Source organism: Salmo trutta, chromosome 16, assembly GCF_901001165.1.
Source record: "Salmo trutta chromosome 16, fSalTru1.1, whole genome shotgun sequence".
Classification (NCBI taxonomy): domain Eukaryota; kingdom Metazoa; phylum Chordata; class Actinopteri; order Salmoniformes; family Salmonidae; genus Salmo; species Salmo trutta.
This window is the reverse complement of record NC_042972.1, coordinates 26,707,962-26,725,309: the sequence shown is the minus strand read 5'-3', so window position 1 is coordinate 26,725,309 and position 17,348 is coordinate 26,707,962.

Here is a 17,348-nt window from a genome sequence, read left to right as displayed (position 1 = left end):
AAACTATTTTTTTTCCCTTAAAACTTTATAGGAATGAGTCCTTAAAAAGAGAAAAATGCCAGCAGAATTACAATGTTTAAAAAGTGCCTTTAAAAAAGTTGAAGACCTCCTGTGTATTCAGGTTTTCATTTCAACCATCTCACTGATAGAAACTGTGTAAATCTATTAATTTGATGTCAGCAACAACCAGATGACAAAACATTCAAACAGACTTGGTGAAGTTTGATTGGCTGAAATGAAAATGTGCATACCAAGAGTTACTTGAAAACGGAGGTCAGGAATCTCATGGTTTGGAATAGCCTAAGAATAGTCTAGGGATAAAAATCATAGAATACATTTCATTTTTTGAATGTGAGAGAGTATTAAGTTTCACACTATAGCTGTAACATGGATCCACTCAAAAGTGTCCCTTAATGCTCTATAGCTTACTATCTTTATCCTTAACTGTGTGAATCTATAAACTTCTGCTACTGTAAGGGTTGCCTTACACACACTCCTTCAGGAGGAGTGTGTGCAGTTTTATAAAATGTAGTTATTTTTATTTTGTTCTTGAAATGAACTTCAAGTGATTTCTTAAGTCATTACACAGTGAAATGTGACAAAAGGACGAGCAGCTAAGAGCACTTCAGCGTTCTAACACAGTATACAGATTTATACAAAAATGTTCTATGTTTGTTTGTGACGTGTGTATACTTATAACATAAATACTTTATATTTGTGAGTTTTCGTAATGTGGTACATACGTATATATATTCAGAGGAAGAAAAAGTATTTAATATTAAAAGAACATTTCAAAATACATTTGTTGCCATTTTTCTTAAATGTCATGATACTATTTCACAGACAATTTTTACTACACATACTTTTATGATGGTGTGTGTGTGTAGTAAAAACTATCACCAGATTCTGAGTTCTCTGGTATCTCCAAAGAAATCAGTGGTTAAACCACATAAGATGATGTCAAAACTATTTCCTCTAGTCTACAGGCTCTTCTGCAGCCGAAGTTATACACCATTGGTCTGATTTTCATGACATCATAACAGGAAGCAGTTCGTTCCTTTCGGTTAAACCACTAGCATAGTTTCTAGATAAGATTGATGGAAGGGGAACTTTCATGCTCTGTGCCACGCAGGGGCACATGACGTAATAACTGTGTGGGAGTCTGTGTCTTTTCCATAGTATTGTCTAATCATATTATATGAATGCCTAAAATAGCTTATACCAACCAATCAACTCACAAATAGCAACACTATATCAACCAATCCACTCACAAATAGCAACACCTTACAATATGAATTTTGGTTGTTCCCCTTTGAGTTGCTTTGTTATTGGGCTGTATGAACCACATACTCTATTAAATAAAGTATGGCACGGCTATGCTGTAGTATATGCCATCAAATACAGTAGGGAGACACAAGTCCCCTGAGCACATATTCAGATTGTTAGATTTAGCAACTCATCTTTGATTGCAATAATAGATATTGTTCTAAGCTTTTCACAAGTTCACAAAGTGTTTTAAATTGTATGGACAATGGAGATAACTCACTCCACTACTACTATAGGGCAAGATGATCAATGAAATATATGTTGCTGTATTCAAGACTTGCTATTACCACTTTGGTGCTTTTTGAGATTGGTCTGCCAATGAGAGAGGGGGAGAAGTGCACAAAACTTGCTCTAATTCACAATTTTGTACTTGTAAATGTGTTTTGTTGCACAAGGTGTTAACGGTGGCGCAGTACTCATGATCAGCAGAGGCTATCCTTTGCCTCTCAGCCCACAGCCCAGGAGAATTGCAGCCGTGTTCAGCCAATACCCCTCCGGATACCCAATCTCAGACCACAATCCAGTCATCTGGATTTTGATGTTGGCAGCAGGAGTGGAAATGGGGCAACAGGAGAAACGAGGGTGAGACATTGAGACATGTATTACCATTTAAAAAGCCAGGCATGTCCACACCCTGATGGGTACAGTTAGTGGACAGACTTGGGTGTAGTCCCACTTCAGGGACCAGTGGGCATGAAACCTGGGGAGTATACAGTACGCTATCTACATTTTAGTCATTTAGCCGACACTCTTATCCAGGGCAACTTACAGGAGCAATTAGGGTTAAGTGCCTTGCTCAAGGGTATATCAACATATTTCTTTACCTAGTCTGCTCAGGGATTTCAACCAGCAAAAGTTCAGTTCCTGGCCCAACGCTCTTAACCACTAGGCTACCTGCCTACCTACCTATCTCTGCATTCATTATGGATACAGCTAATGTTTACATAAAGCAGTATATGTAGAATACACTTGTCATTTTGGCAGACCTTATCCAGTATGTGTCACGCCCTGATCTGTTTCACATGTCTTTGTGCTTGCCTCCACCCCCCTCCAAGTGTCGCCCATCTTCCCCATTATCCCCTGTGTATTTATACCTGTGTTCTCTGTTTGTCTGTTGCCAGTTCATCTTGTTTGTCAAGCTTACCAGCGTTTGTCCTGTCAGCTCCTGTTTTTGCCCAGGCTCTCTTTTTATCGCCCTCCTGGTTTTGACCCTCGCCTGTCCCGTCTCTGTACCCGCCTGCCTGCCGACCTGTACCCTTGCCCCTTCTCTGGATTATTGACCCCTGTCTGCCTTGACCTGTCTCTTGCCTGCCCCTTGGACTATTAAACAATTGTTTATTCAATGTGTCTGCATCTGGGTCTTACCTTGATTCCTGATAGTATGAGATTTACAAGAGTGCAAATGGTGGTAGCTAGCGGTAAATGGAATGTTGACCTTTGTGGTTAGATACTGTACATTTTATACATTGTGTCTTACAGATAATTCAGTATACGTGGCCCATGTGGCAATCAAATTCATATCCTCTGGTGATGTAAGAACCATACTACAACCAACAGAGCCAGTGGAAAAGCATGTTCGAGCCAGGGGAACCACACAAAGGTAAAAGGAGTCCACACTTTTTTGTTGCTCATCATTTGAATGGGGATCGATGTACTGACTTTGTCCATTGTTTTTGATAGGCTAGCTTAAACTACAGATCAAATCTTGATTGCTATGTTATTTGTTCTGTGAACTAATTTCAAAATGAGTTGGATATTATTACTTACAGCTGTAAAATAAGATAATCCCTGACCGCATCCATTCCATTCCACACAGACAGCAGATGAATGGGGCCCATAGCAAGGTCGAGCCTTGGGGTAAAGATATGGTTTAGGTATGGCAACCAGAGCTGGCCTGCTTTTGGACCTTAATTACAAGTGGTAACTGGGCCTTGTGGGTAACCTTGTATATGTGCGCTGGATATGGGTCACAATAATTTTGCTATAGGGAGAAATATTTCACTCATATCATAGTACTAACATTTCACTCATATCGTACTCCTAATGGGTCAAATGTTTACCCTAATGACATAAACTGGTGGTCAGTTTTCTGTCCTTCAGAAGTGAAATGTTAACACGCACATAATCATTATTCTCTCATTTGTGGTGCAGGAAATTCCAGCCCCAAAGTTGACTTAATTGTAGAAAACAATATGGTGTGGTTTAGTTTAGCTGGTGTTTAGAATGAACATATGAAAACCGGACACTTTGGTGGTTTAGCACGGAGCTGTGCCTTAAGGTAAACAACATAGCAACAGCCCCAGAAACTACTTCTGCACATTTATTGTGGATGTTTCGGTCAGAGACGTACGTTCTGGCTTGGCCATGATTCTGTGTGTTATGTATAACTGTGGGGCAAGGTATCAAAACACTAACCCCCCCATGGTGGTTATGTTTGGGGTTACATTTCGGTCCATGTTTGTCATCACAATGTGTGGCCCGCCACCATCTCCTTCCCAAAGTGGAAAGGTGCCATCTGGAGCTGCTGTTGACCCTCTGACCTTAGACCTCTAACCTCATGTCCTGTCATGCAACACCCGGGACTTGAGGACGCGTCTAGCCTCATTGTACAACCACCTTACATGCAAGACGACATGTTCTCCACTGTAACTATATGAGTGTGTGCGGGACAAGGAGCATATAGAATGCAAGGAAGATGTGATAAACATCAAAGAGGGAGGAAAGAATGTGAACATGAGAAAGAACATGAGAACTGGTCTGCTCGTAAATATATGTCATAGCGATGCTTTTGGAAACAAAAATCTAAATCTGTCTTGATCCATGTCTAGGTCAATGTCTAAAGTATCTTGATAATATAGACTGACATTCAATATTTTTCAACAGATTATATTAAGGACTAAATAAAAGACCAAGACAGCTACCAACTGTTAATATACACAAAAAGGTGCTATCTAGAACCTAAAAGGCTTCATTGCCTGTCCCCATAGGAGAACCCTTTGAAGAACCCTATTTGGTTCCATGTAGAACCCTTTTTGGTTCTAGGTAGAAATATTTTGGGTTCCATGTAGCACCCTTTCTACAGAGGGTTCTACATGGAACCCAAAAGGGTTCTACCTTCACCCAAAAAGGGTTCTACATGTTCGACGAGCAGGTGTTCACATACTTTTGGTCATGTGGTGTATATTTATATTCCGGACTCTGACATTGCTTGTTCTAATATTTCTATATTTCTTAATTCCTTTCTTTTTCTTTTTTGGATTTGTATGTATTGTTTTGTATTGTTAGGCATTACTGCACTGTTGGAGCTAGGAACATAAGTGTTTTGCTACACCCACTATAACATCTGCAAAATATGTGTACGCGTCACTGGACCACTAAAATGTTATTTGATGATGTGACATACATGTGACATACTGTACATGTGAGTAGGTGGCCTACAGCAGGTGCAAGTGCAGTGTGTGTGTGTGTCTGTGTCTGTGAGAGTTACGGAGGCCACAGAGCACTAGCTGGAGAGGAAAGCCAATAGGCCTGTTTGTGAGGATGCTGCACCTGCCATTTGTTGATGGACTGCGCTGTAAATAACTCTGTGAAGTTGTTTAGTGCTCAGTGGGGGGCTCTTGTACCTCCCACTTCTCTCTCTCTCTCCCCCTCTCTCTCCCCCTCTCTCTCCCATACACACATACTGAAACACCACTATCATTTCTACACATTTACTATAAACAGCCAAAATTAGCTCTTACAAGGGGATGAGTGCGTGTGTTTTCCTCTTGTTCCCAGTGCCTTCATTCACTGTTGTTCTGCCCCTGAACAAGGCAGTTAACCCACCGTTCCCCGGTAGGCCGTCATTGTAAATAAGAATTTGTTCTTAACTGACTTGCCTAGTTAAATAAAGATGAAATCTCTCCACCCAGTCCCCAGGGCCAGGTGTGGACATCTGATGCACTTCCCCTGGCTTATCTGACAACATTTCTCATCTTTGGTTGCCGAAGAGTCCTGTGTCTGTCCTGTGATTGTTCTATGACCACATTCAATCCCTAATATGTACGTCTCTGCCTGTATCTCTGTTCTGGGCACGTGTGTGTGTGTGTGTGTGTGTGTGTGTGTGTGTGTGTGTGTGTGTGTGTGTGTGTGTGTGTGTGTGTGTGGGTGGGTGGGTGGAAAACCCTCTGGTGAGTGTATTTTTAGCCGGCCATTGTTGAACCCATGGAAACCTCTGTAATCCGATCTCCCCTGTCTGACTGAGGGAGTCTAGTGATAAATTAGTTGGCAGACACCATCGCTCATGCCATCCCTACGCATACCGTACGGCCCCTATCACTTTCTTAAGCTCCTAGTGCCCAGGGGATTAAATCCATAACTGAATGGTAAGCCTCTAGTATCATCGCTCTATCAAACTTAGTACAACATGTTAGGAGGTGGAGGATAGTCCAGTGTGTTCAGCAAAATCCACTCTATTATTCTCTTATTAAGCTGTATTGATTTGTGAACCATGGCATCCTGATTCCCGATATTCATTGTTTCTGGAAAACAACTAATTGATGCATCTCTCTCTAGATAACTTTCTGACAAAATTAATCATGTTGGTGTGATAAGGGTGGCTGATACAATGTATAATGTGTGTGTGTGTAACTCCAGAGGTCTAACTGAATCTGCCTCATTTCATCCATTCTATCCCTGTAATACAGTGGTATTCAGACCCTATTTACTTACATTTATTTCTCCAAATATTCTGTCAACTGCCCCCACCCAAATTCTAATGACAAAACCTTAAAATCTGTACATTTTTCAAATTATCTTTCTCAATCACATTTGTATTTTGTCCCATAAGATAATTGGTACTCTTCATTTTTGGTTCCCCACTATGGGTCGCGATTCCAACTTTAAATACCACTTCTGTAATAGAAGATGACCTTATACAAAACGATCCTCTTAGTTTTATGCCATGGTAATACAGTATAACACTGATAATCAACACATCAAGTGTAGAAGACATTACTGAATCACCTCCCTTCCTAAAACAGACTAGCACCCCTCCCTGCTATACAACAATCTTAACTCCACTCATGCCCTTCCCCCTGACCTTGAACTCAACTTGAAGGTCTGCTGACCTTGCTTCTCTATAACAGTGGTTCCCAAGCTTTTTTGGTTACTGTACCACCAACTGCATGCCAGCAGCATACAACCCTGCATCCCACTGCTGGCTTGCTTCTGAAGCTAAGGAGGGTTGGTCCTGGATGGGAGACCAGATTCTGCTGGAAGTGGTGTTGGAGGGCCAGTAGGAGGCACCCTTTCCTCTGGTCTAAACATCCTAATGCACTAGGGCAATGATTGGGGACATTGCCCTGTGTAGGGTGCTGTCTTTCAGATGGGAAAATTAAACAAGTGTCCTGACTCTCTGTGGTCACTGAAGATCCCATGGCACTTATTGTAAGAGTAGGGGTGTTAACCCTGGTGTCCTGGCTAAATTCCCATGCTGGTCCTCATAACATCATGGCCATCTAATTATCACCAGCTTTCAATTGGTTCATTCATCCCCTGTAACTATTCCCCAGGTTGTTGCTGTAAATGAGAATGTGTTCTCAGTCAACTTACCTGGTAAAGGGTTAAATGAATTTAGCTCTGCCCGGAGTATCCACTTATGTGAATTTTACTAGTAAGCCTACGGTCTCATGAGTCTTCTCAAGTACCCCCAGAGGCCCTAGTACCCCTGCTTGGGAACCACTGCTCTATAGCGTCGAGACGAGCCTATGTCAACCATACAGGACTGAATGGGACGTTGTCGACATGAACATTACATTTCCTTGCTTTTATTTGCATGCCACTAGTGAAGTTTGTCACACCAAGAAACACAATATTTTTTGAATTTCACCTTTATTTAACCAGGTAGGCCAATTGAGAACAAGTTCTCATTTACAACTGCGACCTGGCCAAGATAAAGCAAAGCAGTGCGACAAAAACAACAACACAGAGTTACACATGGGATAAACAAACGTACAGTCAATAACACAATAGAAAAATCTGTATACAGTGTGTGCAAATGAAGTAAGGAGGTAAGGCAATAAATAGGCCATAGTGGCGAAGTAATTACAATTTAGCAATTAACACTGGAGTGGTAGATGTGCAGATGAGGATGTGAAAATAGAAATACTGGTGTGCAAAAAAGCAGAAAACAAAAACAAATATGGGGATGAGGTAGGTAGTTGGTTGGATGGGCTATTTACAGATGGGCTGTGAACAGCTGCAGCGATTGGTAAGCTGCTCTGACAGCTGATGCTTAAAGTTAGTGAGTGATTTTTACAATTTGTTCCAGTCATTGGCAACAGAGAACTGTAAGGAAAGGCGGCCAAAGGAGATGTTAGCTTTGGGGATGACCAGTAAAATATACCTGCTGGAGCGCGTGCTATGGGTGGGTGTTGCTATGGTGACCAGTGAGCTGAGATAAGGCCGAGCTTTACCGAACACAGACTTATAGATGACCTGGAGCCAGTGGGTTTGGCGACGAATATGTAGCGAGGACCAGCCAACGAGAGCATACAGGTCGCAGTGGTGGGTATTATATGGGGCTTTGGTGACAAAACAGATGGCACTGTGATAGACTACATCCAGTTTGCTGAGTGGAGTGTTGGAGGCTATTTTTTAAATGACATCGCCAAAGTCAAGGATCGGAAGGATAGTCAGTTTTACCAGGGTATGTTTGGCAGCATGAGTGAAGGAGGCTTTGTTGCGAAATAGGAAGCTGATTCTAGATTTAATTTTGGATTGGACATGCTTAATATGAGTCTGGCTTAATATGAGTCAGTTGCTACGGGGGGTGCAGAGCTGTTGGCTGGGGTTGGGGTAGCCAGGTGGAAAGCATGGCCAGCCGTAGAGAAATGCTTATTGAAATTCTCGATTATCGTGGATTTATTGGTGGTGACAGTGTTTCCTAGCCTCAGAGCAGTGGGCAGCAGGGAGGAGGTACTCTCATTCTCCATGAACTTTAGTGTCTCAAAACTTTTTGGAATTAGTGCTGCAGGATGAAAATTTCTGTTTGAAAAAGCTAGCCTTTGCTTTCCTAACTGCCTGTGTATATTGGTTCCTGATTTTCCTGAAAAGTTGCATATCGCGGGGACTATTCGATGCAGTATGCCACAGGATGTTTTTGTGCTGGTCAAGGGCAGTCAAGTCTGTAGTGAACCAAGGGATATATCTGTTCTTAGTTCTAAATTGTTTGAAAGGGGCATGTTTATTTAAGATGGTGAGGAAAGCACTTTTAAAGAACAACCAGGCATCCTCTACTGATGGGATGAGGTCAATATCCTTCCAGGATACCCGGGCCAGGTCGATTAGAAAGGCCTGCTCGCTAAAGTGTTTTAGGGAGCGTTTGACAGTGATGAGGGGTGGTCGTTTGACCGCGGAACCATGACGGACGCAGGCAATGAGGCAGTGATCGCTGAGATCCTGGTTGAAAACAGCAGAGGTCTATTTAGAGGGCAAGTTGGTCAGGATGATATCTATGAGGGTGCCCATGTTTACGGATTTGTGTGAAATTGAGGGCATCTAGCTTAGATTGAAGGACGGCCGGGTTGTTAAGCATATCCCAGTTTAGGTCACCTAACAATACGAACTCTGAAGATAGATGGGGGGCAATCAATTCACATATGGTGTCCAGGGCACAGCTGGGAGCTGTGGGGGTCTATAACAAGTGGCGACAGTGAGGGACTTGCTTCTGGAGAGATGGATTTTTAAAAGTAGAAGTTTGATCTGTTTTGGCCTGGATAGTATGACAGAACTCTGCAGGCTATCTCTACAGTAGATTGCAACTCCGCCCCCTTTAGCAGTTCCAGGGTTGGCGGAGTGTGCTAAAGCAGTGAATAAAGCAAACTTAGGGAGGAGGCTTCTGATGTTAACATGTATGAACCCAAGGCTTTTACGGTTACAGAAGTCAACAAATGAAAGCTCCTGGGGACACACAGGGCCTGGGTTAACCTCTACATCACCAGAGAAACAGAGGAGGAGTAAGATGAGGGTACGGCTAAAGGCTATAAGAACTGGACGCCTAGTGCGTTAGGAACAGGGAATAAAAGGAGCAGGTTTCTGGGTGTGGTAGGATAGATTCAGGGCATAATGTACAAACAAGGATATGGTAGGGTGCGAGTACATTGGAGGTAAACCTAGGCATTGCGTGACTATGAGAGAGGTTGCATCTCTGGAGGCACCAGTTAAGCTAGGTGCGGTCTCTGCATGTGTGGGGGGTGGGACAGAGGAGCTATCTGAGGCATGTTGAGCGGAACTAGGGGCTCCACAGTAGTAAAATAAAACAATGAGAGCTACCCTAAACAACAGTATACAAGTCATATTGACATTAGAGAGAGGCATAAATCAATCACAGGTGTTGATTTGGAGAGCTAAGACAACAATGGGTAAAGACAACAATGGGTAAACAGCTAAGACAACAACAACAACGGGTAAATGGTGATGAATGGGCAGAGAGGGTCAGTTAGCTACACACAGGGCTTGAGTTCGAGGCTGGGGCCGACAGATAAACAAAATGAAGTACCGTGTTAATGAACAGTCCAGCAGGCATCAGCTGTGAAGCCAAGTGATCATAGGGTCCAATGAGCAGCAATAGATGAAACAGGAAGCCGTTCGGTAGTCGTTACTATGCTAGGCGAGCGGGAGACACGGCGTTCAGGAAGGTAGGTGGGCCGGTTTCTAGCAGAAGGGTCTTCACCGACGTCCACGACGCAGAGGCCAATTGAGAGCACATCGGCCGAATTACGTCAGCAGACCAGCAGACCAGTCGTGATGGATCGGCGGGGCTCTGTGTCGACAAAGAGCCCAGGCCAATTGGCAAGAGAGGTATTGTAGTTGGTGTACTTCGTTTGCTAGCTGATGGGCCTAGCTCGAGGCTAGCTGGTGCTTGCTTCTGGACAAGGGCGTTAGCCACAATAGCCACTCGGTAGCAGCTAGTTAGCTGCGATGATCCGGTGTAATGGTCCAGAGCTTGCGGCAGGAATCCGGTGATATAGTGGGGGGAAAAAATCAGTCCGATATGCTCAGGGCTGATATCGCGCTGGCAGGTATTATGCAGGCTATCCGGGCTAAAGCGGCTGGTGTCTGAGCTAAAGGTAAAGACCGCTAGCAGTGGCTAACAATGACTAAAAAGCTAGTAGCTAATTAGCTGGCTAGCTTCTGATGGCTAGCTTCTAATGGAGGTTCCAGTTATAAGGTCTAAAAATTGCAGATCCGTACCACATTGGGTGAGGCGGGTTGCAGGAAGGTATATTTAATTCGTAAATGGAAAAAAGAGATTGAAATATATTGAAATGTATACAAAAAAAAGGGGAAAAAAATAATATTTACACGGGACAAAGACAAACACGTCTTACTGTTACGTCATCTTGGATAATAATGAACAGGTGCATAATGAGTGTGTGAGAGAGACAGTATGGTTGGAAGCAAGGAATAGACCAGGTAGAGTTTTACTCCTGGTTTTAATATTTTAATTATGGTTTGACCATGTTTCTTTCCTTACAAGAGACAAATGCATTCATTCATGGGTTTATGTACTTTAGATGGCTGTCTGTAACGGCTGTCTGTGGAAGTAGACCAAGGTGCAGCGGAGTTAGTGTTCATCTTTGAATTTTAATAAACGTAAGAACACCACACACACACACACACACACACACACACACACACACACACACACACACACACACACACACACACACACACACACACACACACACACACACACACGACAGCCAAACAGTCCTGTCAGGTGCAAACACTAAACAGAAACAATCCCCCACAAAACCCGAAGGAAAAACAGGCTCCTTATGTGTGACTCCCAATCAGCAACAACGAACTACAGCTGTGCCTGATTGGGAGCCACACACGGCCCAAAACAAAGAAATACAAAAACATAGAAAAATGAACATAGAACGCCCACCGAATGTAACACCCTGGCCTAACCAAAATAAAGAACAAAAACCCCTCTCTATGGCCAGGGCGTTACACTGTCTTACACCTGGGAAGAAGAACTCTTGCATCTGAGAAAACGTAGTGTACTGACAGTGTCCCAGTCTGACGGTAAAACACTGCAGATTTATAATCTTCAAAGAGATTAAATTACACCCCACCACTCTCATCCCTCAACCACAGAGAGCCTGCACACACACACACACACACACACACACACACACACACACACACACACACACACACACGCGCGCACGCTGCACTCACTCACACACACACACACACACACACATAACGGCTTGGGTTTCGATGGCAGATGACAGTCTGGCCGTCGGCCTGAAAGTTGTTCACAGCAATACCACCCCACCACACGCCACCCCCCTCTCCCCACAACACACACACACAAACACATACACACACTTCAGAAAGGCCCAATATAAAGGGGGGGGGGCAAGGTCAGAAGGAACACATGCTGTCAGACACACTAGTTCAGGTGGGAAACCATCAGGCGATGCTTTGATTCCCCTCCAACCTCTAACACAGAACCGCAAACCATTTAGGCATCATGCCTGAACCTGACTGGTAGATTACATATATAGGCTAGTATTGATTGGAGTTATAATTGGGGCAGGAAATTCCAAGCCCTAGTTATAGTCTATAACTATGACCCTTTACTCCGATAATTCAAGTTGGTATTTTAACTTGCTAAGCATTCAACACTGTTTTAAATATTTAGCACACTACCATAAAAATTGAATTCACAATTTAGTTTCGGGGGTTGTTTTAGATTCCTTGTCTACATAAATCCACAATTGGCCCTTCCCTAAGCCCCGCCCCCCCCTTGATTACCGTTGCAACCTCGGACAACATTTTCCCGGGAAGCCCAATTACCCATTTCACTGCTGGTGAAATCCCTTCACAATGATCCCAAACTGTGTTCCTAAAACACAAAGAAATTAAACCCCTTGCTAATCAGGAAACTCTTGGGTATGTTGTGGTAGACTGTCATTACAATTGCTTTAGGGGAACCTGGTAAAATTATGTTTGTAGTGTAGCTAACCACTGAATGGCTCTGAATTCTCTGTCAGCATGCAGTCAAAGCTATGACCACTTTTGGAGCAAACTAGTGCTCTCAAATTGAATCCTGATTTCGACAGCAGATGGGTGTTGTATTCATAACATTGCTAACTTAGTTAGCTAAAATACATTTTAAGAAAACAAGTTGTATTAAGTGGCCAGCTACAGTAGCTAGCGTTAGCAATGTTTGGTGGTCAAAGAGAGTGAGAGCTAGCTAGCTAACCAGCTGAGCTAGCAAACAATGTATTGTATTGATTCCTGCATTTCAGGAATCACAGTAGCAAGTACTCTTGGTGCACTGTACAATTATTAAGCTATTTAAACATACAGTTTTTAAAGAAAACTATCAGTTTTTGCCATAGACCTCACTGGCTTTCATGCGATTTAAACATGAGCTTGTCCGACAGTTGCTATCCAGCGCTGGAGTGCTGCGATTAGTTGCCCAACATTTAGGGCGGGGCTTATCGAAGGGTCAATTGTTCCCAGACTTATGCCAAGGCATTAGGGTGAAAAAGCTCTCATTCATGTGTGGATACTTACATTACATGTACTAGAACAATAACTAAGCACGCAAGTACCACACATCGTCCATATGAGCTTCTTGCAACCTGAGAACACATGCATTGGCCCCAGGTCTTAAACAGGCATTAACATGCTAGCTCTAACACAATGTGAAGAAAGGGGAGCAGCATAACAAAAACATAGGCCTCTCACCACTGCGAAGTGTCGATGAAGGCTGTCCTTCACTGAGTCTGATACATTTCAAACAATGTGTTTCAAATTGCACTCTATTCCCAATGTAGTTCACTACTACCCATAGGGCTCTGGTCAAAAGTAGTGCACTACATAGAATAAAGTCATTTTTGGAATGCAGTGTTACATTATACTGCTGGAGGACAAGGAGAGGGAGTCGGCTCGGCGCCCTTTTAGGTATGGTTGCTGCTCGCCGTAGAGGACAAAATCTATCGCACTCCATTGGGGGGATGCCACCTCCAATGTACCGTTCGCTGTCTTGGGACAGGAAGTACAGAGCTATTTCTGAACCAATGTCAGCCACAGCCCCATGACTCTTCTTCCCACATCCCAACTCCCCCCTCCCACCTACCCCACCGTCACCCCCCTCCGACCCCAGCCCCCACTACAACACCCTAGCCTGGGTTCTGATTGGAAAGCACTGCTGTGTCTGCAAAATATAGCCTGGCAGACTGCAGACAATGGCTCCAGCTCAACTCTGCAGCCAACGGTCATGTTTGGGGAATAAAGCATTAGCAAGGGTCTCATAGCATCCTGTCACAGAAGATCCCTGTCTGTGACATGGTGGAGAGCGGTGCCAATATATCAATATAACGCCATGTCAAGTGTTTAATGCCCAAGTAGCTATTGACTGTTTTCTTCTCTGTGTTATATTTATTAGCCTGTCTATATTCAGCACCGTCATTGTGGTCTGATTTATTCATATGATATGACAGGTCTTTGAACTTCCCATCTACCAGGGCTGGTGTGGAGCTATTGGGAGAACAGGCCCCGGGTAATATATTTTTGTGTCATAAAGAGTACTATATAGCTGCAGTATGTGGAGAGTAGTACAGTGGTAAATAGCATTAGAATAGTATAGTATAGTATGTACAAGCCCCTAACTATGTGACTATCTCCTTCTAGCTGTGCTTGATAAAGTGGAGGGTAACTACAGTGTAGCAAGATAACAAACAGGCTTATTGAGCGATTCAATGATGTACACCATACAGAGACGCCAATAGTGTGAATCATCAAGCCAGCGTGTTCAGAACAACGCTAACCCCTGTACACAATCCTACCCTTGACAAAACCTGACGAAAACCCCCAACAAAAGAATTTTCCTTCTTTTCTTTTTTTTTTCACTTTTTTGTTCATACCCCCCCTCCCCTGCAATGGAGACATATTTGAATGTGTGGGCATTGGAAATCCTGCATCACACATTACCAGAGATTTCATCTCCACTGAATGGATGCATTTGACAATTTTTTTGTGGGAACTGTTTCCCACTGAACGAGTAGAGAACAAGGCCCGTTGTTCGACAGAGGAACCAATGCAGCAGATGACGGTTGTGGAGGGAAGATATGAATAAAATGATTTAAAGAGGTCCCTCCCATTCACTTTGTCTTTGACTCTCACTCCCACTCATGTTTTTATGACGTGTTTCAATAATTACCTCAGGCTGAGTTCATCGGGAGGACTGGCTTTGTGAAAGAGAGAAATGGAAAAGACCCACACACATGAAGAAAAGAGATAAGACCTACTTTGTGATGGAAGAGGACGGAAATGAGTTTGTTGACAACACATAAACATATTTTCCACCCTTTTGATTTGTAGTGGTGGCTCCTGGCTTCCTAAAATGTTTGGTCCAATTTTGTTTTTGTCACACTTAGTTTTAATCTCACATCTTTAAAATGACAGTCATTCAGGCTTGTCCACACTCAGTTACTGTAGCAACTCCAAAGCTGACCCACTGTCTCATAAATGTGCAGAGCATGTGGGTTTTCAATTATAACTTCAAGGCAGTAACCTGTATTGACACCTAAAACTGCGAAAGGGGAAACTTCTTACGGTCTAGTAGTAGAGAATGCCCAGTCAGCGGTCACAGTCTGAATAAGACAGGCACACTTGTACTGTATGATGTATCTACATAGATTTATTGAGTCACACATGCACAGACAGAACACACAGTATATGTCCAAGAATAACTTTATGCAAGGCCAGCAGAATATATACCGTACCCATAGCAGCCTATGACAATAAATCATATAGATAATGCCTTTTTCTGACTCATCACATACAGTACGCTGCTGCTACTGTTTATTATCTGTCACTTTATTCTGTATGTACATATCTACCTCAATTACCTTATACCCCTGCACACCGACTTGGCACTGGGGCCCCTGGTGCCCATTATTAGAACTATTTTTATTACCTGTTTTTTCTATTATTTCTCTATTTCCTTTCTCCCTGCATTGTTGGGAAGGACCCGTGAGTAAGCATTTCACTGTTAGTCTACATCTGTTGTTTAAGAAGCACGTGACAAATGAAATGTGATTTTATTTGGTTACTGAATATGCAGGTCACTGAGGAAGGAGACAGCTTCTGTATGCGCCCCAAATGGCACCCTATTCGCCATGGTCAAAAGTAGTACACTAAATAGGGAATAGGGTGCTATTTAGAATGCATCTCAGTTAAAGGACAATTATGATAAGACATTAAACTGTGATGAATGGGTCTGAACTGTCACCGAAGCACCCAGCTGCTGTGGACAACATGCTCAGTCACTGTCATCAAATGTAAGTATGAAGTGACAGCATTAGTCTAACATAGGTTCTCTCACTTTTCCTCCAAAGCCAAGCGCAAACCCTTCAATAAAGGAACTGAAGTTCCTCTTCTAACTGATTCACATTTTAGCTGAGGGACCACTTTTTTTTTTTTTTTACTAGGTAGGCCAGTTGAGAACAGGTTCTCATTTACAACTGCGACCTGGCCAGGATAAAGCAAAGCAGTGCGCCAAAAACAACAACACAGAGTTGTGTGCAAATGTAGAAGAGTTGGGAGGTAAGGCAATAAATAGGCCATAGAGGCGAAATAATTACAATTTAGCATTGACACTGGAGTGATAGGTGTGCAGAGGATGATGTGCAAGTAGAGATACTGGGATTCAAAAGAGCAAGAAGATAAATAACAATATGGGGATGAGGTAGTTGGGTGTGCTATTTACAGATTGGCTGTGTACAGGTACAGTGATCGGTAAGCTGCTCTGACAGCTGATGCTTATAGTTAGAAAGGGAGAAATAAGTCTCCAGCTTCAGTGATTTTTGCAATTCGTTCCAGTCATTGGTAGCAGAGAACTGGAAGAAAAGGCAGCCAAAGTAAGTGTTGGCTTTGGGGATGACCAGTGAAATATACCTGCTGGAGCGCGTGCTACGGGTGGGTGTTGCTATGGTGACCAGTGAGCTGAGATAAGGCGGGGCTTTACCTAGTAAAGACTTATAGATGACCTGGAGCCAGTTGGTTTGGCGACGAATATGTAGCGAGGGCCAGCCAACGAGAGCATACAGGTTGCAGAGGTGTGTAGTATATTGGGCTTTGGTGACAAAATGGATGGCACTGTGATAAACTACATCCAGTGCTGAGTAGTGTGTTGGAGGCTATTTTTTAGATGACATCGCTGAAGTCAAGGATCGGTAGGATAGTCAGTTTTACAAGGGTATGTTTGGCAGCATGAGTGAAGGAGGCTTTGTTGCGAAATAGGAAGTCTGGAAGGAGAGTTTACAGTCTAACCAGACACCTAGGTATTTGTAGTTGTCCACATATTCTAAGTCAGAACTGATGCTAGTCGGACGGGTGGGTGCTGGCAGCAATCGGTTGAAGAGCATGCATTTAGTTTTACTAGCATTTAAGAGCAGTTGGAGGCCACGGAAGGAGTGCTGTATGATTTGTCGGGATCCAGATTTTGCAGCTCTTTCAGAACATCAGCTGTCTGGATTTGGGTGAAGGAGAAGTGGAGGGGGGGCTTGGGCAAATTACTGCAGGGGGTGCAAAGCTGTTGGCTGGGGTAGGGGTAGCCAGGTGGAAAGCATGGCTAGCCGTAGAAAAATGCTTATTGAAATGATAGATTATCGTAGATTTATCGGTGGTAACAGTGTTTCCTAGCCTCAGTGCAGTGGGCAGCTGGGAGGAGGTGCTCTTATTCTCCATGGATTTTACAGTGTTACAGGATGAAAATTTCTGTTTGAAAAAGCTAGCCTTAGCTTTCCTAACTGACTGTGTATATTGGTTCCTGACTTCCCTGAAAAGTTGCATAATGCGGGGGCTATTCGATGCTAATGCAGAACACCACAGGATGTTTTTGTGCTGGTCAAGGGCAGTCAAGTCTGGGGTGAACCAAGGGCTATATCTGTTCTTATTTCTATATTTTTTGAATGGGGCATGCTTATTTAAGATGGTGAGAAAAGCACTTG